This window comes from Schistocerca americana, chromosome 1, assembly GCF_021461395.2.
Source record: "Schistocerca americana isolate TAMUIC-IGC-003095 chromosome 1, iqSchAmer2.1, whole genome shotgun sequence".
NCBI lineage: Eukaryota > Metazoa > Arthropoda > Insecta > Orthoptera > Acrididae > Schistocerca > Schistocerca americana.
The window spans coordinates 349,636,025-349,660,224 of NC_060119.1; the positions used below are offsets into that span (position 1 = coordinate 349,636,025).

Consider the following 24,200-nt stretch of genomic DNA (forward strand, 5'->3'; position numbering starts at 1 on the left):
TCGCTGAATGCTGCACTGTCAAATATCTTTTATCTCCACTGTGCAGTGGGTGTATCTCGCCTGGAAAGCATTTCCAGCCACATGTCCATATGACCCCTATTGCTCCTTATCCTCTCAGGGATAGTTTCATGCCGTTTGTCCCTAATTAGGCAATCCACCCTATATACTGCAGCCGCACAGCTATTTTATGTAATGCCATATGTGCTGCTGATAAAATGCTGCTGAAGGCGAGAACAGTAGTATCAGTACATAGGTCCCACTTCACATTACTGGTAGGATTGTAACACGCCATACGGATGTGCCAGACGAACAGATGACATGAATAGTTCATTCATCTTAAACTACGATATATACATAAACAGAAGACTACGCCAACGTCAACAGTGGTCAACATACCACATTCGTGACGCTATGCACTGCATTTGTGTGAGAGGAATGCATCTGACGAGTTAGCATTCAGAACAATGCCCCAAAATGTACACAGTCTGTCGGGAAATGTGTGATTCAGAGGCTACCACAAGGTGAAGGAGTTGTTCTGTTTGGTCCTTTTCGGACTGGATCGTAGCTCCCTCCTCCTGCAATATCTTTCGCAGTCCTGAAATAACGTTAGTGTTGGCTGGTTGGTTGATTTGGGAGAGGGACCAAACAGCGAGATCATCGGTCCCATCGTATTAGGGAAGGAAGTCGGCCATGACCTTTCAAAGAAACCATCCCGGTATTTGCCTGAAGCTATTAAGGGAAATCGGGAGAAACCTAAATCCAGATGGCTGGACGCGGGTTTGAATCGTCGTCCTCCCGAGTGCGAGTCCAGTGTGATAACCACTGCGCCACCTCGCTCTGTAAATGCTGCTGTTTACGTTCAATTTCCTGCTTTGGCTGTGACTGCTCACTAATGCAACAATGTTCTGCCACACACAATGTACTAAGACAACGTTTTTCGCGAATCTCAAAGATTCCGTAAATGACAACATTGTCCAGCAAAAAGTATATTTGATTCAACATTGTATAAGTCATTACATTCCAAACTCCAGACTTATAAAAGATTAAAGTAATCTGCCCTACATAATACGACTGAAACGAAAGGGCATAATTACGAAATAAGTCATCACAAGATCGGCGATGCAGAGTTAAAAGTTGTCGTACTTCGCAAAGAGGGTAGTTCCAACAAGCTGATCTCACATTGAATACAAATCCTGCTGCACCGCCCGAAAATGCAGGTGCTGGTCAAATCAGGCCTGCAAAATCTGAGCTCTTTCAAACGGTATGTCAGTGACTGATACAGCGAATGACATTCTGGAGACACACCGATACTACGTATTAGGAGTTAACTAGACTGGGGCTAGCTTCCACACTTAGTGTTTAGTGACGATGCAACATTCCATTTAAATGGAAAGATGAACCGTCGTAATGTGACAATACGGGGTGCGGAACAACCACTTGAAGTTGTACATGAGAGGGACCCTCCAAAATTTAATGTGTTTTGAGCAGTTTTACGGGAAACGGTGTATGGTCCATTTTTCTTTTCCTAGAACAGTTACAGGAAGCACATATCTCGATACGCTTGAGAACTTTGTTTTCCCACAGTTGGAGACTGATTCGAACGACTTCATTTACCAAAAGGTTTGGGAACGCCCACACTGGCACCTGGAAGTGCGGGGAATTTTTAAATCAAAGGATTGTTGAACGATGGATCGGCCGCACTGGGCAAAATGATTCAGCCTTATATTACTCGCCTCCAACGTCATCGGACCTGACTGTATGCGAGTATTTCTTGAGGGGGTTTATAAAAGACTGTTTATATGCCTCCATTACCAACAACAATGAATGACCTGAGACATCACATAACAGCGACTGTGGAAGCTGCAACACAGGGCGTGCTCGCTGCAGTGTGAGAACAATTTGAATGCCGCATTAACGTATGCCAGGCGTCTCAAGGGAAGGATATTGAGCACCTATGAAAAGCCATGAAAAAAACTTTTTGAGTTTCCCGTTCATCAAAAACCAAAATTCATTGTATATGTTTTTAGTTTCAGAAATGTAGACGTGCCAAATCGGATCATTCTTTTTGATACATCCTGTATTTTATTTGTTGTGGTATGTGTACCGAAATGCTGTGTTTCAAGACAATTGATGAACGTTATCTGCACGGGCGAATGCAGAAGTGTCGTTGTCATGGAAACTTCCTGAATTTATAATTGAAGTAATGCGATTTTTCTGTAATCGCAAGATTTATAAGGTTCAGACTTCTCCAACTCAAACTGCTTCAGAGAAGCCCTGATATACAGTCTTGATGACTGGTTCAGGAAATGGAATTACTCCGGATGTAACTCCCATGTCTAAGATCTCCTTATTCAGTACACATATAAGCTTCTGGAAAAAATCATGTTCTGCGTCCGAAGAAAGGTGCAATCGATTTGTCTGTGTTTTCGATGCCACGGATTGGCAGAACTTTCTTTGTTGATGACTTACCTCCTGACTGCTATCGTTGTTCCATGCTTCTGCATGCATCAAATGGTTTTCTTGGGTATTCTTAAGATTGTGATCGGTGGAGGCGGATTCAGCAACGCTGCTCGCCGTTCGTCTCTTCTGAAACTGTTGCTGAGCAACGTTGTGGGTCGCTGCAGGAACACCTCCATTATTGAGAACGCAGTAAGTCACGATTTGTTGTTTACTCTTTGATGAAACTTTCAACATCTGTGAATCGAGAACAGAACGATAACAATAATAAAGAAAGTTGACACAGTCTCAACTAAAATTAGAATTAGGCTAATTTACACAATAAGTGACAATATTTATTCGCAACCAAATATCTAATTTTAGGTAACGAAATAATTTACAGACGCATACGGTGTGAGAACGATAAAAATAATAAAGAAAGTTGACACAGTCTTAACTAAAATTAGAATTAGGCTAATTTACACAATAAGTGACAATATTTATTCGCAACCAAATATCTAATTTTAGGTAACGAAATAATTCACTGACGCATACGGTGCGATGATCTTCGTAAGCGCTTTATAGAAACCGTCCGAATAGAAGACTTGGCATAGCTAATGCAAAACCATGCTGTTGTATCTCATACAACCTATGGCTATTGCAGAACCGTAGTTTTTTCTTTTTTTCCCCTTCAGCTTAAAAGCATTTTAAAAATATTTACATTGTATACTGGGTCAGGAACCTTTATCTGATTTGGCAATACTTTCAGTAAGAGAAGGGCAGTTTGCATGGCGACAGGCTTGTTTGATTGGCGAGCAATAGTAACAAGAATTTAAAACAATATTGACTGGTAGAAGTCTAAGCAATATTCAGCAGGCCGCATCTAGCAAGAACGTGTTCGGAGAATTCCAACACCCATCTTTCAGCTCATTAACTACAGATCTTCAGTAGAGATCACAGAGATAAATTAGGCGAACAACATCTCGCAAATGGGCGTTTGCTCAGTCATTTTACCCACACTCCATCTGTGAATAGAAGAGGGACAGACTTTACTGTGTGGTTCGATAAAAGTATCCCCAATCATTGACTTCACAGTGATTTTCAGAGTATAGATGAACATGTAGATGCGTCCATAGCAAATGAAATAGCATGAAATATTGGTTGTTCTAAAATAATAGATCGTTTTGCATACACAAGAACGAGGTAAGACACATTTAAGTAAGAAGCGAATTCGTATTACTAAGGACATAGTTTTCATTAGCAGTCTACATTTTTACTTGGATGTTCATACTTGGGCCAAGGAAATGACCTGGAGGAGTCTCTGCGAACACATTGAGATAATGGCAAGAAAAAATTGGGGTGATACGCTGTTGCAAGAGCTCAGCAAAAGAGTTCTCTGACCTCTGTCACATCAGTTCGCCAACTTCTTACCTACACGTGGTGCCTCTGTTGAGCCAAGCGACTCAGCGAAAGGTTGAGTAACCAACCCCATCGTGAAACATTTGACTAGTGGATAGGTTTTGGAGCTCAGTGGAAGGCAAGGAAAACCACCTCTGAAAATTTTTCCCGAGAGTACCGCATGCCATTTCTCAATTCTAAATTATCCGCAGCATAAAGCCCACCAGTAAAATCTCCAAGAGTGACAGGATTGAAAGTAATTATTATACCAGCACCACACTGCAAATTATCCCTGTGCATTGAAAGAAAGATTGTAACATGAATGTTCTTGGACTACTTCGACGGGAAAGCTTGCCATAGTAGAAGGAGAAATGAGTGCGAATGACTTCGATATTCTTGGATTTAGTGAGGCTCACTGAAGAGGAAGTGGCCATTTCTCGACCCAGGGTAGAACACTATTTTTCAAGGGGTAGTGACCAAACAGAAACTGTGTTGCAATAGTCGTTCCTAGAAGTTTGAACAACTATGTTATGGGTTATGACTCCGTTAATGACAGGATTATGTCTATCAAATTGACTGTTTCTCGGTGTAAACGCAGCATCATTCACGTCTATGCCACTACAGCTGAAGCATCCCTTGTGGAGAGAGAGGAGTTCTATGAACAACTGGAACAAGTCCTTAGTAAGATCTCCAACAAACAACAGGCAGTGATTCAAGGAGACTTCAATGCTAAAACTGGAGATACTACCCAAGACACACAGTTATAATCTGTGATTGGACTTTATGGTCTAGGTGACAGAGATGGATGATACAGGTACTTACTAATTTTTTGTGTTAGTAACGACATGAACGTCTGTAACACTATCTCCCATCATTATCCAAGAGGAATGTAAGCTTGGATATCACCTGTGGATCGATTTAGAAGACAGACTGACTTCATCTTAGCGTGAAGACGTTGGAAAACTTCGGTCTTTAAGTGTAAGATCTTATCTGGAGCTGACTCTGGAAATGAGCACATTCTGCTGTCCATGAAAATGCAGATTATGCTCAAAACCAACATCAAGTGCGGAGAACGACAACTATCACTCACAAACAAGGAGGCTCTTCGGGAATTTGGTGAGCTTAAGACCAAAACTCTACAACGTAAACCCTGGTTAAGGAAGGTCTAGCATAACAAACATGAGACAGAATGAAGGAGGTCGTGTCCTTGTAAATTCCGACATCACAACGACCACAAAGAGCAAAAAAATCATTGAATATCACAGTCCACACTATAGTTAATTGAATAGAGAAGCAATCTGAAAAAACTGGTATCCATACTACCCAGGATCAAGACATATTACAACCCGTGCAGACACATACAAAGTAATTGTAGAAAGGACAAGTCACTCATCATTAACGGTATCTGTGATGAGGTAGAACAACATCATAATCACAGTCAAGAACGTATATCTTCAAGAAACTCAACATCATCACCGGCGAATATAATTCTCTTACGTGGGTGGTAGACAATGAGAATGGCAACTCTATAGGAGATAAGGAAGATCCTGTTGCGAGGTGGAAACAGTACTGTGAAAAGTTGAATTCTGGAATTAAGAAGAATACAGACAGTCACGCACATGAACAACTTACATCGGAACCTATAATCTTACGCAGCAAAATAGAGAAAGCAAGGTGTTGATGTGCTGCACTGAATGTGTACAAGAATATGGCAAACAGAGGAGTAGTCAGAAGACTGGTCTAAGTCTCTCTTCATGCTCCTATACATGAAAGGGTCAATATGGAACTGCTCCAATTACCGAAATACTGCTCTCATACACCATGGAAGTAAAATTTTGATCCACTTATTGAAACAGTGTTCGAAGCCGTATATTCTATCCCACATATCCACAGACAGGTTTTGTCGAAGGAAAAGGAACTCACGAAAAAATTTTCATCGTACGATAAATAACTGAGAAATCGCGAGAGCTCTGTGTTCCTGTGACCGAGCGGTTCTAGGCGCTACAGTCCGGAACCGCGCTGCTGCTACGGTCGCAGGTTCTAATCCTGCCCCGGGCATGGATGTGTGTGATGTCCTTAGGTTAGTTAGGTTTAAGTAGTTCTAAGTTCTAGGGGACTGATGACCTCAGTAGTTAAGTCCCATAGTGCTCAGAGCCGTTTGAACCATCGGTGTTCCTGTTTTCATCTGCTTCCTTGACTATAGAAAATCCTTTGACTGTGTTGCTGGAGAAAATTGTGTCAGGTTGGGACAGGTATGGCAAGAATTCGATTACTGTTCTGACGTTTGCCGGGTCACTCATGGTTTGTATATCGAATGTTTGTATAAAAAACCGTCATAATTTCTCTTCAAAATACAATATACATGACATCTGTACAATGTTTAGTTCTTGTGCAATAAAAAATTGGAAGTTTTCCTGACCTTTATGTACACTCTGTATATTTCATTGCAGTCAGCTATGCACAATGTATAACAAAAAGACCATTACAGCTAGGGTTGCCATATCTAACTGGGACCTTGATGGAACACTCTGACATGGGGGTGTAGAAATGCAGTAAAAAATGTATTTGATATAATTTAGGACACAATTACATGGAACTTGTTGCGGCAGTAATAGTTGGTACTCCATATTTTTCGGAATATTTCACCTTTTTCAGAAAGTCTTTCTTTCCTTTTACTTATTTATAAAACTCCATGCAAGACAGCTTGTAGTTAAACTTGCCCGGTATGATAGATTCCACAGTCACTGGTAGCAATTGATTTCCTTCATCAGTCCATTGGGTCGACATCAGCGAAAATACTCTTTCCACAATGGCGTTGTATGCGAGGGTAGAAAACAAATACTCGCATAATTTTAGCAGTTGGTATTTGCATTCAGGATTTTCGGTTTTCTTAAGAAAGTAAGGCCAACGGCCTTGCCGCAGTGGTAACACCGGTTCCCGTCAGATCACCGAAGTTCAGCGCTGTCGGACTGGGCTAGCACTTGGATGGGTGACCATCCGGTCTTCCGAGGGCTATTGGCAAGCGGGGTGCACTCAGCCCTTGTGAGGCAAACTGAGGAGCTACTTGATTGAGAAGTAGCGGCTCCGGTCTCGGAAAGTGACATACGGTCGGGAGAGCGGTGTTCAGATCACATGCACTCCATATCCGCATCCAGTGACGCCTGTGGGCTGAGGATGACACGGCGGCAGGTCGGTACCGTTGGTCCTTCCTGTTCGGACGGAGTTTAGTTTAGTTAAGAAAGTCAAGCTACGTTTCTTCCAGGAAGTGTTTGGACTTCCATTCTTCCAAGTCACGCTTAGTTTCTAAAAAGCTCTTCAGAAACATATAATGCTGAAAACGATTGTCGCTTGAAATCTTCTCGCCATTTTTAGTCACATGTGTAATAGTGCTTTCAGTCATCACCAATCTAGGGTTTCACCGGCCGGGATGGCCGAGCGGTTCTAGGCGCTACAGTCTGGAACCGCGCGACCGCACACATCTTGCCTCGGGCATGGATGTGTGTGATGTCCTTAGGTTAGTTAGGTTTAAGTAGTTTTAAGATCTAGGGGACGGATGACCTCAGAAGTTAAGTCCCATAGTGCTCAGAGCTATTTGAACCAATCTGGGGTTTCAGATAGCGTCATTCAGTCGAATACTTGATATTTATTACAAGGAACAGCCCATTTCTCTAAATGATCAAATGCTATAGTACAGAAAGACATTGTCTGTTCATCAGTTTCGAAATCTATTTCTTGGTTAGGGTTTTTATTCTATAATTTGTTCAAATTCATCTTGGTTTGCATGTCAATAGAATTGATAGCCTTTTTTGCATTCAGACGTCTTTGAGTGTCGATTAATATATTTCTTATTCAGTTATCGAGACTTAATTGTCTCCATCCTATCTGTGAGACGAAGTTGCCAACATATACTTGTTGAGATAAATATAACTAACTGAGGCTGTATTTACATATTGCACTAACGGATGGCGTTACTTCAGTACTTCAGCCAAGCTCGTAACAGTATTTTGCAAAATCGGAACAAAATAGGGTCTTTTCGGGATGTCGGGACAAGAAGGTCAATAACGCTGACGGTCCCGATACACCGGGACGGACGGCAACCCTAGTTACAACGCGACAATATGTTGCAGCTTTGTATGTTCGGTTTCAAAAAATCGAAAAGAGTCGTCAGGTATAATGTACATGCACAGTCGCTCAGAGTACAAATGTGTGAAGGAATCACATTTTAGTCAATTAAGTTTTCACGTTATCGCGACGGCAAAAAAGATTTTTCATCATTTTCCCATACAACCTGCACACTAGGAATGAAAGCGTAACGAATCTTTGGTAGTAATGCAGAAACAGCTGAAAAATATCAACTAAACCGGCTACGGTACCCAAAGAAAACTTCGAACTCGAAGGCCAGACCGAGTTCTAAACACGATACATTCTGCGATTACCAGTACTCTGTACATTGTTATCACTTCTGTCCACGTACAGTAAATCATATACACACATCAAAAAAAGTTTTGCATCACCCTGGTTCCCAGGACTCCTGAAGATAGACGTTGACTGTGGATGTTTTATCAGCGACATAGTCCCTTTGACTGTTCAGATATGTCAGTAGCCGGCCGGAGTGGCCGTCAGTCTGGTATCGCGCAACCGCTACGGTCGCAGGTTCGAATCCTGCCTCAGGCATGGATGTGTGTGTCGTCCTTAGGTTAGTTATGTTTAAGTAGTTCTAAGTTCTAGGGGACTGATGACCTCAGAAGTTAAGTCCCATAGTGCTCAGAGCCATTTTTGATATGTCACTAAAACCCGCTCAAAGGTGTAAACAACCATGCATGAGCAGCACCAATTAGACGGAGGGGGTCCGTCAGCCGACCAGTTCCAGTCATTCCACCAGGAATGAGGTACACAGCTCGTATTGTCTGTAGTTCGACCATGCGTAGACGGTCATACCGCGGTTCGATCGCGTCCGCATTGTTACTTTGTGCCAGGAAGGGCTCTCAACAAGGGAAGTGTCCAGGCGTCTCGGAGTGAACCAAAGCGATGTTGTCCGGAAATGGAGGAGATACACAGACAGGAACTGTCGATGACATGCCTCGCTCAGGCCGCCCAAGGCCTACTAATGCAGTGGATGGTCGCTGCCTACGGATTATGGCTCGGAGGAACCCTGACAGCAACGTCACGCTTTTCGTGCAGCCACAGGACGTCGTGTTACGACTCAAACTGTGTGCAATAGGCCATATGATGCGCAAATTCACTCCCGAGGTCCATGGTGAGGTCCATCTTTGCAACCACGACACTATGCAGCGCGGTACAGATGGGCCCAACAACATGCCGAATGGACCGCTCAGGATTGGCATCACGTTCTCTTCACCGATAAGTGTCGCATATGCCTTCAACCAGACAATCATCAGAGACCTATTTGGAGGCAACCCGGTCAGGCTGAACGCCTTAGACACACTGTCCAGCGAGTGCAGCTAGGTGAAGGTGCCCTACTGTTTTGGGGTGGCATTATGTGGAGCCGACGTACGCCGCTGGTGGTCATGGAAGGCACCGTAACGGCTGTACGATACGTGAATGCCATCCTCCGATCGATAGTGGAAACATACCGGCAGCATATTCGTGAGGCATTGGTCTTCATGGACGACAATTCGCGCCCACATCGTGCACATTTTGTGAATGACTTCCTTCAGGATAACGATATCACTCGACTAGAGTGGCCAGCATGTTCTCCAGACACGAACCCCATCGAACATGCCTGGGATAGATTGAAAAGCGCTGTTTATGGACGACGTGACCCACCAACCACTCAGGGATCTATGCCGAATCGCCGTTGAGGAGTGGGACAATCTAGACCAACAGTGCCTTGATGAACTTGTGGATAGTATGCCACGACAAGTACAGGCATGCATCAATGCAAGAGCACGTGCTACTGGGCATTAGAGGTACCGGTGTGTACAGCAATCTGGACCACCACCTCTGAAGGTCTCGCTGTATGGTGGTACAACATGCAATGTGTGGTTCAAAAAATGGTTCAAATGGCTCTGAGCACTATGGGACTCAACTGCTGTGGTCATCAGTCCCCTAGAACTTTGAACTACTTAAACCTAACTAACCTAAGGACATCACACACATCCACGCCTGAGGCAGGATTCGAACTTGCGACCGTAGCAGCAGCGCGGCTCCGGACTGGAGCGTCTAGAACCGCACGGCCACCGCGGCCGGCTTGCAATGTGTGGTTTTCATGAACAATAAAAAGGGCAAAAATGATGTTTATGTTGATCTCTATTCCAATTTTCTGTTCAGGTTCCGGAACTCTTTTGGTAGAATAAACCAAAAAGGATGAGGAGAAAGTGGAAGTGGTTGTCAACTTTTGAGGTATAGTGCTCCCTGATCCATTCAACACGAGACGTCGAAACTCCCGAAAAATACCAATAGTACAAAAAAAAGAAAAAAAGTAAATGATAGCAATAAAAATTTTGGTATGAAACGGACACATAATGACACTTTTATTTTTGTAATAAACAGTGTTCTTGGCAGATAAAAAGCGGCTTTTTTGGATTTTTTTAAATTTAGTCGTCCACAGCAAATGCTATCTTATTACATCTCTTAAGTTATCGGATTTATCATTTCAGTGATGTGTTTTTCATCTATAGTCTGAGAATTTCCGCCTTGAGCAAATGGAAATATGTATCGTTCTGCTGGGATAGCTAAATCCAAAACGTTTTTATGGAGGACAGCTTTTGACAGAAGAGGCTGAACATATTCAAGGTTGTTGAACGCTGACTGCAAATTGCAGCTTATACGAAATTTAGGCGATTACAGGAATGAGTCTATTTTTACATGATGCCTCAAAACACGAATGCAGCTCAAATCTGAAACTGTTAAGAGAGTCCTACAGGCCCCAGAGCTACATTTGGATGTAGCGTAGCAAAAAGTAGAAAAAATGTTCAAATGTGTGTGAAATCTTATGGGACTTAACTGCTAAAGCCATCAGTCCCTAAGCTTACACACTACTTAACCTAAATTATCGTAAGGATAAACACACACACCCATGCCCGAGGGAGGACTCGAACCTCCGCCGGGACTAGCCGCACAGTCCATAACTGCAGCGCCTGAGACCGCTCGGCTAATCCCGCGCGGCGAAAAATAGAAAAAGAGCTTAGGGACAGTCGAGATATTGTTTATGAACTGGAAGTGTGGAACGAAACGTTGGGATCTGTCTGTTACGATTATATTGCGAAATGAAACTGATGGAATTCACCAGTAAAAAAAAAAAAAAAAAAAAAAAAAAAAAAAAAGTTGTCCAAGATAGATCCAAAATAGCCTGTGTGCACACGCACACACAAGCACGTGTCGGATTACTCAGAATACACCTTGTTAAGAACGTGATTATCCACAAATCCTGTTCCGCAGTTCTGATTTTTGAAGGTACTGTAATCAGGAGCGAGCAGATATGTTTCGCGTCCTAGATCTCACTTCTTTCACTGACCTCCCCAATTCTGACGTCAAGGAAGTAAGTTTTTTCTATTACTTTTCGTTACTTTAATCTTTGTTTTCCTTAATCACATTCTGTTCTAATTATCCTGATCATAATATTCGAAAGTTAATTGTTACGAAGAGGCCTATAGTCTGTGAAACATACATATCTTTGGGATCCGTTGATCCTGAACTTCGTAGCTGTTCTAACTTTTTGCACATCCCCATTAATTTCGACATGAAAGATAATCTGTAATGATACCTTACGCTTGGATTGCCACAACCCAATCTTTCACAACTGGCTAATTTTATTTCATCAACTTGAATTTTATTGGTATTGTACATTACTCCTATCTGTACTTTATCGTTTAGCTTCTCACCATTTCGAGTATCTTATTGTATAGTAGATTGTCGAAGGCTTTCTCTTTAACCATTTACTCTGTGTATGCATTCTGGGTTTTTCGTTATCCTTCGGGTTTCCCACATGAATGTAATAATTCCATCAAGAAGTAATATCGGTCACTGCCACGGATATATACTTTCAATTGATTTTGCGTTTTCGACGACTTCAGTCTACAGAGGTTAACGATACAGATGACCTAAGAGTATGCAGCTGCAACAATACAGTATAAATCAAAACAATAGTAGGGACCTACTCCGCGATCTACAATGGCGTATGTCAAGAGTGTCTGTGGTAAGAAATTGGTCCCATGACATTTCTTGATGGCACAAGTACCGAAATAGAAAACAGAAAAATCTCAAAATGAAATACTGAATAACCTGCTTTCAGTTATTTCTTTCCAGGAAAGGCTAAGATTGCTGCCACCGTTGTATCACCGAAAAGAAGAATAATATAAATCTTAGAACTAGTGGCGCTGAAAAGCAGCTGAAATCGCTAAAACTCAAAAATTCTGCACGGGCCATCGTCAAATTCCTTTAAGTTTCTGTACGGAATTTGTAAGTGAATTAGCTGCACTCTTTATGCATCTAACCCTAATTTACTGCACATTCTTAGGGAGATGTTTCCAGTGATTAGAAGTAAGCACAGGCCACACTTATAAACGGAGAGGTAACATTCATCAAAAGAGAAGCAGCAAAACTGACTCAAAGAACTATTGTGCTCTGTCTGTCAGTTTTATCTGTAGTTGAGTTCTACAATGTATTCTGAGTCCCAACAGAATCACCTATTTGGAACGAAACAGCCTTCTCATTAACAAATATTTGATCCGGAAATCAAGTAGCGTGCGAAAGCCAGTTCGTGTTGTATGGATGGTAACGTTCTAATGACAATGGTCATAGTGTGCACTCTCAAACCTTTCGAGTGTGATGTGGTTATAAATAAATGAGGTTTTATCGATAAAAATTGCAATAGTGTTCAGTTACATCTTGGCGAAATACAGGGCGAACGTTAATAAAACCGCCAAAATGCGGGGCCGGATTCCTGACGGGAAATGGAGGAAGAAAGGTCCTATGAACACGTATCCGAAAATGCATCGTTGTCACGATAGATGACGCTGACGAATGAAAGTTCCTCTGATCACGTGCCATATGTTCCTTGTATGTCGCAGACTGTGTGATTGACGCAGTGTACTGGAAGCAGCAGAATGGTCCGGTATTCAAGTCGGGAACAGAGATAGTGTCTGCCTACGGCCAAGCAGATGGAAACGGTCGAGGGGCAGCCAGGATATACCAAAACATGTACCCTCACAGACACCAACCACATAACACAGCATTTCAAGCCCTTTTTGGGCGATTGTACGATCATGGGTCCTCTGAGACAGACGAACGTTGTGTTATGTGGGCCATCCGGATTTAGGTTTTCTGTGACTTTCGTAAATCGCTTAAGGCAAATGCCGGGATGATTCCGTTAAAGGCGCTGCCGTTTCCCTTCCTCACGCTTCATCAGTCAGAAAAGGTGACATCGAGGTCCTTAGAGATGGAGTACAAGCTAAGAATGTTTCAGGGCCAGGGAAGGAAATCGGCTGTGCCCTGTCAAAGGCATCATCCCGGCATTTGCTAGGAACTATTTATGGAAATCATACAAAACCCAAATCTGGATGGTCGGATTCGGATTTGAAATATCACTCTCTCGAATGCGAGTCCCGAGTGTGCCACCTCGCTCGGCCCTTAAGGCCGACCTAGTGCAGTCTCTAATAGTCTCGCAGTCGATGGAACGTTAGACCCTAATCTTCCTTCCTTAATTCATTTGGACTATATAATAATCTACATACATCTTCACTCACATTTCGTACAAGTACCTGGAAGTAGGAAGTAGTGAGGCTGTTAAGTGGTACTATTGCATAGCTCCATTTGTAGGCGAAACAACTCGATATAGGTAGCAACTCATTTGTAGGTTATTAAAAAACTGTAGAATCTCTACGAAACATTGCTTGTAAACCATTTGCAGGACCAGTGTCATAGTTCTGCTCAAGTAATTGAGAGTTGTATGTGGTTTACCTATGATGAGACGTCGAACGTACTCATTTATCTATCTTAACTAACAGACACCGAAAAACAGCCTAATACCGAGCAAAACTCTGCTTGAAAAATTCAAAGGACTTTTTTCAGAGCGGATATTACGAATGATCTCAAGCCGTGTGCCTGTTACCCCCCTACGAACCGCAAGGAAAACAATGGTACGCACAGAGGTATACACGTTGTTTCACAGTTTAGGTTAAAATGAGCAGTCGAGATGGCTTACGCTAAAGCCATCTTCAGAATTTTTGGCCTCCTAAGGCTGGAGCAGGCGGCTTCTCGGTTCTCTCGTGATACCACGATCGTACGCATCAGCAGGTGGCTTTAACATAAGCTAAAACCGGGAAAATAAACAAATATTATTACGATCTCGACTGTTGATTTCACCCTATATATAGCACCACTCCATAGACAATGTTGCCTAAATTTAGGTTTCACAATTCCCATTACAGGTTGTTAGGAGTTGTAGATTGAAATTAGGACATTAAGTTTTTGCGAGGAGCCCATGTCCGGAAATGAACCGTTTGGAGATCGGATCATTTTCAAATTTCCCGCTTCACGGTACGGTAGATAATGACAGAGCTACACCAACGCATGTATCGAGAACCTTAGTCCATCGCATACCATTTTCGTCCGACTACGACAACATCTGCGAGAAAGTGGTATATTTACGACTAGGAGGATTGACTGTTGCGTTCCACGGCCGCTCACCAGTGTTTGTGGAAGCATGTGTTGCAGATACAACTTGTGCAACGAACAGCAGAGTCACAGCGTCGAACCACTCCTGCAGAGCACAAAGGTCGGAGCTCATTTGACTCCGCTGTGTGTCTCCCAGGATTTGAAAGTGATCCAATCTTCAAACTTATTTTATATCGAGACGGTACGTTCCTAGACCTGCGTTCCGTATCTATTAAGTCCCCTCTACAATCCGTAGAAGCCTATAACAGCAACTGTGAAACATACTGCGCAAAACGTGAGTGAAACGGGAAGCAACATTAACGTGAAAAGTGCCTTCAGCCACGCACTTTCATGTGGTGTGTACAGTATAGATGCAGGTGTCGAAGCAATAGCTGAAAACGTGTTGTAAACTTCTGCATCTTATGAAGAGGTCTGGGAATATGAAAATGCATAAACGAAAAGCTTACAGTCGAATTATGAGACTTAAAGATCTGATGAGCAAGTAATGCTTTAGAAACCGAAAAGAATTTTTTCCCATAAATGACGCACACACGCCAGGCAGCGATTGCAAGTGAAACATTCGGTGCGATAGTTGTCGGGGCAACCGCAGAGGGCCGTGGCATTTCCTGTCAGCGGAAACTCGCGGTTCCTTGAATTGGGCACCACAACAAGCAACTCACCTGGCACGCAGTGTGGCGCTGACCTGCCCGTTGCACGTAACCCAGGAGTCTCAGGTAAAACAAAATAACATACATTCTTTACTGTTTAGGAATTTTTGTTAGTTAGTGACATAATTTCAGTGCTTGTGGCTACTTCGCATACGCTCCGTTCGCCCGACATCTAATTGTGGCGAACAGAGTGTGAACAGTCAAGCTAAGATATTTTTTCGGACATTCTCATTCGACACTTATATTCAAATTTTGTGGTACTTATAATTTCTTCAGTGTTAAAGGAGAATGTAACATCACAGCACAGATTTTATGCAACGTTATCAAAAATTATTTATTTATTTACTGTCATTTACAAATGACCTGCCATCTCGTTACTAAGACAGGTCGCACTTTCACAATATGAAATTGTACATGAACAGAATGTGATACTTATTATTTCTTATTTTTAATAACGATTAATAATATTGCAGCTTTAAATACTTACATACTTCCAAGTAATTAAGAAACGAAAAATCTTAAAATTAGTGATTTATGAATGGAATTTTCCTGGAAAATTTAATGTCGGTATGAGTAACTTACAAGTAGAGGAGAGGTACTGCGACCCACCATTTCGCATAGCTTCGACGTTTTAGTTAACGGCCACTCAGAAGTGACTCCTGTCAAAGTGTTTGTCACCAAGCTTCTGCTTCCGAAAAAAGTTAAGTCACATTCATGATACATGATTCAACTCGGACAAGGTCGAATCATTAGAACCCTCGAAATTTAGTAAATTTATTTTTAGGTATGAGGTATGCAACCAAATGGTTTCCGAGAAATGGAAGAATCTTCTATCAGTTGCAGGTACGCATTTATGAGGAGGAGGAGGAGGAGGAGGAGGAGGAGGAGGGAGAGGGAGAGCTCTTTCTGACTGTGGCGGCAGCCAATTTTGTAAGGCCTCCCTTATCACAGGAAACTTTGATGTGCATGGGTTGCGAATCTAACTTCTTCCAATTCTTTTTTCTTCAGTTCTAGGCACGATAATGGTGTCCGTTTTAGGGAGAGTGAAGATGAAAAGAGAAACAAAAAGTGCTGCTTCATTTCCCCTCCCCTTCTTGTTTCTCGAACACTGACAATTTTTTCCGTATTTTGGAAAGCATCAGTGTCTCGGGTGGTATGCATCATAGAAGCAGGGAAAGTAGAGAAATATTAGCTGATCACTTCCTTCCTCTTATTTACAATAGCATTTATTTAAAATAATATGTAAATTTGGTGACTGTTTCCATACGCTTGCTAAAGAAAACTGCGACATACATTGTAAGAACTAAAATTGGAACCCGCGCGCGTTAGTTTCTTGAGACATGAACGCAATTCCTGTACCACGTGACTGAAGCTGTAGTTAGCACGTCCTTATCTTTTTCAAGTGTATATGTAATGGGTCTAAATCAGTAATTCGATTTACTGGAAACTGTGAATCTGCAGGTGGGATGTGTGAATAGAACTTCCTTATTTGCGACTCTTCTAAAGAGTCCACCTGGCCCAGAGTCAGGACCCTTCAGCTTCTTTGCAGGAGTTGCTTTTCAGTGGCCCCCTACTAGTAGCCCCAAGTTCGTCCCAGATTGACCTCTCCTTGTTTGTGCAAGCTGTAGTGTTTTGCACAAGGAATATGGTATTTCTAGTACCCTAGCTCCCTGTTCAGGTGAAGCGCTAATCTCTGAAGATCGCACGTTTCGGTTCATATGTGTTAGTTGACCACAATATATTGGGCCTGGGTGTAAGGGTGCTTCGGTTGACTTATCGTGCGCGCAATTGCGATTGACAGTATATGCACAACTGACTTGGAAGGGTTGACAATGCGATGCGCTCTCTTTGTCACCACTGGACTTGTTTACTTTAACGTCACCACGTGTTTCCAATAACGGCCAACTGCAATAATATGTTTTAGCAATAGGACCAAGGAAGTGTTCAGTGTCTGAATGGTAGAATTTCATTATTAAATACTTCATGTTGAAATAAGCACCTATATCGAACACACATGAAAGTGTAGCACATATGGTCGTACGCTTTATTGAACTGAAGCAAAATATAATTCGAACTAAGACACTTGAAGAGACTTCTAATAACTATCGAAGTCTTAGAACAGTTTGATCAATAAACTTTCTTGGCGAGTCTAGGAATATCCCATGAAAAAATTGAAGTCCCTCGGTGACATCTTAGCAATAAAGCAGCTGAATAAAAAGCGCAGACCTCAAAGCTTCAATCAGTTGTTTTTGTTAGTGTTGTTGTAGCGGTAGGCAGCCACACAACCATCTGGGATGCAACAACACCGGAAAGAAATGGCCTCGCATTTTCTCTTGTAACGTCGCGTTTCATTTTCCGCAGCAAGAATAGTTGTGCCAATAGAATCTACCAGCAAAAGCTCCCTTTAGTCCTCAAAGTGTAACGTTAAACTTGTTCGTGGTGGTTGTATGCTTGCAACCTGCCCGGAATGCCGTGGGCGTTAAAACGCCCTCTTCCCGGACAGGGAGCCTCGCCTGTTCCGAATCAAATCCTCCCGACGGGGTTAACTCCAGATTACTAAACCCTATTACTGTTGCAGTACGTCACAAATAGCGTTCTACGTGAACCTGGTATTGTCAATGTAGTGTACAAAACAAACATTTTGTACTTATTTTGTCACAAAATAACTAGTGCATGAACTACTAATCAAAATATCTTAGAGTAAAATATATAGTAAAATTTATGATGGTTTAGTAATTATGTAACGTTCCTCCCCTTTAGTGTTCTAGGTTAACAGACGAATACCGATAGGTCGATCGGCTTGGATGTAGTTTTTAGACCGTTTCCTACATTCCATTAGGCGAATACCCGGCTGGCTCCCACGTCCTGCCTCAGATACACCTACATAAACACTTCGAAAACTTTCTCACGCTTGCTCAGAGGATTTATTCCAGAAGCAGAAAGATTGGGTGCGCAGATTCCGTTCTCGGGTGAGAGGGGGTGTACAGTCACCTTAAATTCATAATCGGCAGCAGCAACTGTATGCTTGCACTGTTTCCTTCTCCATTTCTACGTCTTGAAAAGAGTGTACCTCAAATGTCATACAGGCTCTTAAGTTTCGAAAGTGTAAGAAAATAGAGATTGCCGGCCGCTGTGACCGCTGATAAATCTCTACGTTATTTGATTTTCAAACAGCTGAGCAAAACTGAACGTACTCAGACATTACTCTTTACTTATTCTGATCAACACTAAACTGGCACACAATCTTTTTAGCTAAACGCAATCTGACTTCAATAATCCCTACAAAAGAATGGCTCTAACAACAGCCGGCCGGTGTGGCCGTGCGGTTCTGGGCGCTTCAGTCTGGAGCCGCGTGACTGCTACGGTGTCGCAGGTTCGAATCCTGCCTCGGGCACGGATGTGTGTGATGTCCTTGGTTAGTTAGGTTTAAGTAGTTCTAAGTTCTAGGGGACTGGTGACCACAGATGTTAAGCCCCATAGTGTTCAGGGCCATTTGACTAACAATAACCTACAACCTTTCATGAATCACTTACCTCACAAAAATCTTCGTTACTCGAACTAACGCAATACAGCGAGCGCCAATACTGCCAGCTAAATAAAAGATTCTAACTACTGAAGGCACTAACTACTGATAGGCATACTTAGCAAATGAGATTTTGATAGAGAACAAAAAATATATTTACCTTAATAATGTTTACCCTACCCCCATGAACCATAGACCTTGCCGTTGGTGGGGAGGCTAGCGTGCCTCAGCGATACAGATGGAAATGGAAATGTCGTGTGGCTAGGGCCTCCCGTCGGGTAGACCGTTCGCCTGGTGCAGGTCTTTCGATTTGACGCCACTTCGGCGACCTGCGCGTCGATGGGGATGAAATGATGATGATTAGGACAACACAACACCCAGTCCCTGAGCGGAGGAAATCTCCGACCCAGCCGGGAATCGAACCCGGGCCCTTAGGATTGACAGTCTGTCACGCTGACCATTCAGCTACCGGGGCGGACAGCGATACAGATGACCGCACCGTAGGTGCAACCACAACGGAGGGGTATCTGTTGAGAGGCCAGACAAACGCGTGGTTCTTGAAGAGGGGCAGCAGTCTTTTCAGTAGTTGCAGGGGCAACAATCTGGATGATTGACTGATCTGGCCTTGCAGCACTAACCAAAACGGCTTTGCTGTGCTGGTACTGCGAACGGCTGAAAGCAAGGGGAAACTACAGCCGTAATTTTTCCCGAGGGCATGCAGCTTTACTGTATGGTTAAATGATGATGGCGCCCTCTTGGGTAAAATATTCCGGAGGTAAAATAGTCCCCCATTTGGACCTCCGGGCGGGGACTACTCAGGAGGACGTCGTTATCAGGAGAAAGAAAACTGGCGTTCTACGAATCGGAGCGTGGAATGTCAGATCCCTTAATCGGGCAGGTAGGTTAGAAAATTTAAAAAGTGAAATGGATAGGTTGAAGTTACATACAGTGGGAATTAGTGAAGTTCGGTGGCCGGAGGAACAAGACATTTGGTCAGGTGAATCCAGGGTTATAAATACAAAATCAAATAGGAGTAATGCAGGAGTAGGTTTAATAATAAATAAAAAAAATAGGTGTACGGGTAAGCTACTACAAACAGCATAGTGAACGCATTATTGTGGCCAAGATAGACACAAAGCCCACTCCTACTACAGTAGTACAAGTTTATATGCCAACTAGCTCTGCAGATGACGAAGAAATTGATGAAATGTATGATGAGATAAAAGAAATTATTCAGGTAGTGAAGGGAGACGAAAATTTAAGTCATGGGTGACTGAAATTCGAGAGAAGGAAAAGGGAGAGAAGGAAAAGGGAGAGAAGGAAAAGGGAGAGAAGGAAAAGGGAGAGAAGGAAACATAGTGGGTGAATACGGATTGAGGGAGAGAAATGAAAGAGGAAGCAGTCTAGTAGAATTTTGTACGGAGCATAACTTAATCATAGCTTAACACTTGGTTCAAGAATCATAAAAGAAGGTTGTATACAAGGAAGAATCCTGGAGATACTAGAAGGTATCAGATAGATTATATAATGGTAAGACAGAGATTTAGGAACCAGGTTTTAAATTGTAAGACATTTCCAGGGGCAGATGTGGACTCTGACCACAATCTAGTGGTTATGAACTGTAGATTAAAACTGAAGAAACTACAAAAAGGTGGGAATTTAAGGAGATGGGACGTGGATAAACTGACTAAACCAGAGGTTGTACAGAGTTTCAGGGAGAGCATAAGGGAACAATTGACAGGAATGGGGGAAGGAAATACAGTAGAAGAAGAATGGGTAGCTTTTAGGGATGAAATAGTGAAGGCAGCAGAGGATCTAGTAGGTAAAAAGACGTGGGCTAGTAGTAATCCATGGGTAACAGAAGAGATACTGAATTTAATGGATGAAAGGAGAAAATATAAAAACGCAATAAATGAAGCAGGCAAAAGGGAATACAAACGTCTCAAAAATGAGATCGACAGGAAGTGCAAAATGGCTAAGCAGGGATGGCTAGAGGACAAATGTAAGGATGTAGAGGCTTATCTCACTAGGGGTAAGATAGATACTGCCTACAGGAAAATTAAAGAGACCTTTGGAGAAAAGAGAGCCACTTGTATGAATATCAAGAGCTTAGATGGAAACACAGTTCAAAGCAAAGAAGGGAAAGCAGAAAGGTGGAAGGAGTATATAGAGGGTCTATACAAGGGCGATGTACTTGAGGACAATATTATGGAAATGGAAGAGGATGTAGATGAAAATGAAATGAGAGATACAATACTGCGTGAAGAGTTTGACAGAGCACTGAAAGACCTGAGTCGAAACAAGGCCCCGGGAGTAGACAACATTCCATTAGAACTACTGACGGCCTTCGGAGAGCCAGTCCTGACAAAACTCTACCATCTGGTGAGCAAGATGTATGAGACAGGCGAAATACCCTCGGACTTCAAGAAGAATATAATAATTCCAATCCCAAAGAAAGCAGGTGTTGACAGATGTGAAAATTACCGAAGTATCAGTTTAATAAGTCACAGCTGCAAAATACTAACGCGAATTCTTTACAGACGAATGGAAAAACTGGTAGAAGCAGACCTCGGCGAAGATCAGTTCGGATTCCGCAGAAATTTTGAAACACGTGAGGCAATACTGACCCTACGACTTATCTTAGAAAATAGATTAAGGAAAGACAAACCTACATTTCTAGCATTTGTGGACTTAAAGAAAGCTTTTGACAATGTTGACTGGAATACTCTTTCAAATTCTAAAGGCAGCAGGGGTAAAATACAGGGAGCGAAAGGCTATTTACAATTTGTACAGAAAGCAGATGGCAGAAGAGCCGAGGGGTTTCAGGGAAGCAGCGGTTGGGAAGGGAGTGAGACAGGGTTGTAGCCTCTGCCCGATGTTATTCAATCTGTATATTGAGCAAGCAGTAAAGGAAACAAAAGAAAAATTCGGAGCAGGTATTAAAGTCCATGGAGAAGTAACAAAAACGTTGAGGTTCGCCGATGGCATTGTAATTCTGTCAGACAGCAAAGGATTTGGAAGAGCAGTTGAACGGAATGGACAGTGTCTTGAACGGAGGATATAAGATGAACATCAACAAAAGCAAAACGAGGATAATGGAATGTAGTCGAATTAAGTCTGCTAATGCTGAGGAATTAGATTAGGAAATGAGACACTTAAAATAGTAAAGGAGTTTTGCTATTTGGGGAGCAAAATAACTGATGATGGTCGAAGTAGAGAGGATATAAAATGTAGACTGGCAGTGGCAAGGAAAGCGTTTCTGAAGAAGAGAAATTTGTTAACATCGAGTATAGATTTAAGTGTCAGGAAGTCGTTTCTGAAAGTATTTGTATGGAGCGTAGCCATGTATGGAAGTGAAACATGGACGATAAATAGTTTGGACAAGAAACTATGGTGCTACAGAAGATTGCTGAAGATTAGATGTGTAGATCACATAACTAATGAGGTATTAAATAGAATTGGGGAGAAGAGGAGTTTGTGGCACAACCTGACAAGAAGAGGGGACCGGTTGGTAGGAAATGTTCTGAGGCATCAAGGGATCACAAATTTAGCATTGGAGGGCAGCGTGGAGGGTAAAAATCGTAGAAGGAGACGAAAAGATGAATACACTAAGCAGATTCAGAAGGATGTAGGCTGCAGTGGGTACTGGAAGATGAAGAAGCTTGCACAGGATAGAGTAGCATGAAGAGCTGCATCAAACCAGTCTCAGGACTGAAAACAACAACAACAACGTTTATAAGTCGTCGTATATATTAGACTTGGCCACTGTTTCTATGTTTCGATGCAGTGTATCGATACGTGGAACTGTTTCAGTGTTTCGGAACGGCTGTGGTTTACTGTTTCGAAACAGTGGTGTTTCATTCCGCCCCTGTCTCGGATATCCGGACCAGATTCGATCTCGAGCCAGACACAGAAACTGTATCGTTGTTTCAAAATAAGGCTGTTTCAGTCCACCTGTGCTTGGAACGGACTGATTGTATCGAAACAGTGATGTTTCATTCCGCTCTGTGTCGGACGAGATTCGGGCTCGTCACAGGTACTGAAACACAACGTACTACTTCGTGAAATACTTTCAAGAGTGTCGAAATCGTTTTGACAAGCAATAGCATGAAGCTTAAGATATTTGAAAATAAAGCTTCGTTTCTAGATGACTGTCCTATTCCGAAATGGCGTAACATTTGCTTTATAAACATTAACCAAACAATAAAACAACGCATACTATTCACATTCAAAATAATAAATATGTGAAAATCATTCAGTTAAATTACACTTTTTTATAACATACGTTTCTCTGTTCAAGTACAGTAATCATATTAAGAAACGCAAGTAAGCCTAGAACATTTTGAATAAAAAAAAAGGCGTAGAGTGACAGTTATTACACACATACATAAATTTAATGTAGGTATAATTGCAAGCAATCTGTTTGACATCACTGATAGTGTAATGGTGAACGGGAACGGCTGGGAAGCATGGTGAATTTATAGTAACGGTTCGAAACACCTTGAAAGACAAAATTTATTGTTATATTTTATTATTTCGAATTTTGGCATTATTTGTGAGTCTATAGTCACTGTGCCTATTATCCACAATGATTCCCTTTGTGTGCATGGAAATTAGCAGGATGGGTATATTACCCATACTAACGGAATGTGGGAATCCCAATACCATATCCGTTGTTTCTGCAGTTCGCTCCCACCTCCAGTTCCGTTCGTGGTGGTTCTTCTGTCTTCAGCTATGGCTGTCCTCAGCCAATTGAAAAGTATGAAAGTCACACGACACGAAAGCAGCGCATTTGCTGCATGAAATACGATACTGCCAAGAGGCCTAAGTGATAGTTTCATACTTTCTGCAATATGATTAACGCTCTCGCACCTCATTTGTTTATATGGACATACCTATACAGTAGACATTCAAGATGATAAAATGTCTAGGTTTATTAGATTACAAAACACAAACTGTTTCACTGTTTCGAAACAGCGTATCGAAACATTACATTGTACTGTTTCATTTGTTTCGAAACAGTTACGTGTTTCAGTTTGCCCATCTCTAATATATATATATCTGTCAATTTATTACATCCATCTTTACAAATTTCCTTTTTCTGGCGGACACACGTCCAGATCGTCCGCTTATATTAATATTTCAAAACTCTGGCTTCTCTCTCCCCACATCCACCCCACCACTGCTGGCGGCTCACCTCCTACTGCGCAACGTTACGCGCTGTTCACATCCAACTGCCCAACACTACAATAGCGAATATTTAAACAATGCCAACCAGCCACAGAATGCACACAGCACAGTCAGTGATTTTCATACAGAGCGCTACGTGGTATTACAAACATAAAAACCTAAACAGCCTACTTACAAATTTTGTAAATTAGTCATACCTCGTGTCACGTGATCTCATCAGCCGATGATAGCAGATCTTCAGAGCATAGCGCACGTGAGGTAGTCAGCCTGTCGCAAACACTCACACAGTAAAAGTTAATGGTTTAAATTAATATACACAGTGTAGCTACAAGAGAAGCTAAGCTTTCACATATAATATTAGTCTTTCT

At 42.2% G+C, this 24,200-nt stretch overlaps 1 protein-coding gene and 1 pseudogene across 1 annotated transcript in view; both read left to right on the forward strand.

The window, feature by feature from the left end:
- The first annotated feature begins 6,737 nt into the window (after window positions 1-6,737).
- Window positions 6,738-6,855, forward strand: LOC124556475 (annotated as a pseudogene).
- An 8,230-nt stretch (window positions 6,856-15,085) lies between these two features.
- The window catches only part of LOC124599576, a 90,368-nt gene continuing 81,253 nt past the window's right edge, over window positions 15,086-24,200 (forward strand). The window contains exon 1 of the mRNA XM_047136089.1: window positions 15,086-15,185. The gene's annotated coding sequence lies outside the window, so the exon portion shown is untranslated. The remainder of the gene's footprint in view (window positions 15,186-24,200) is intronic.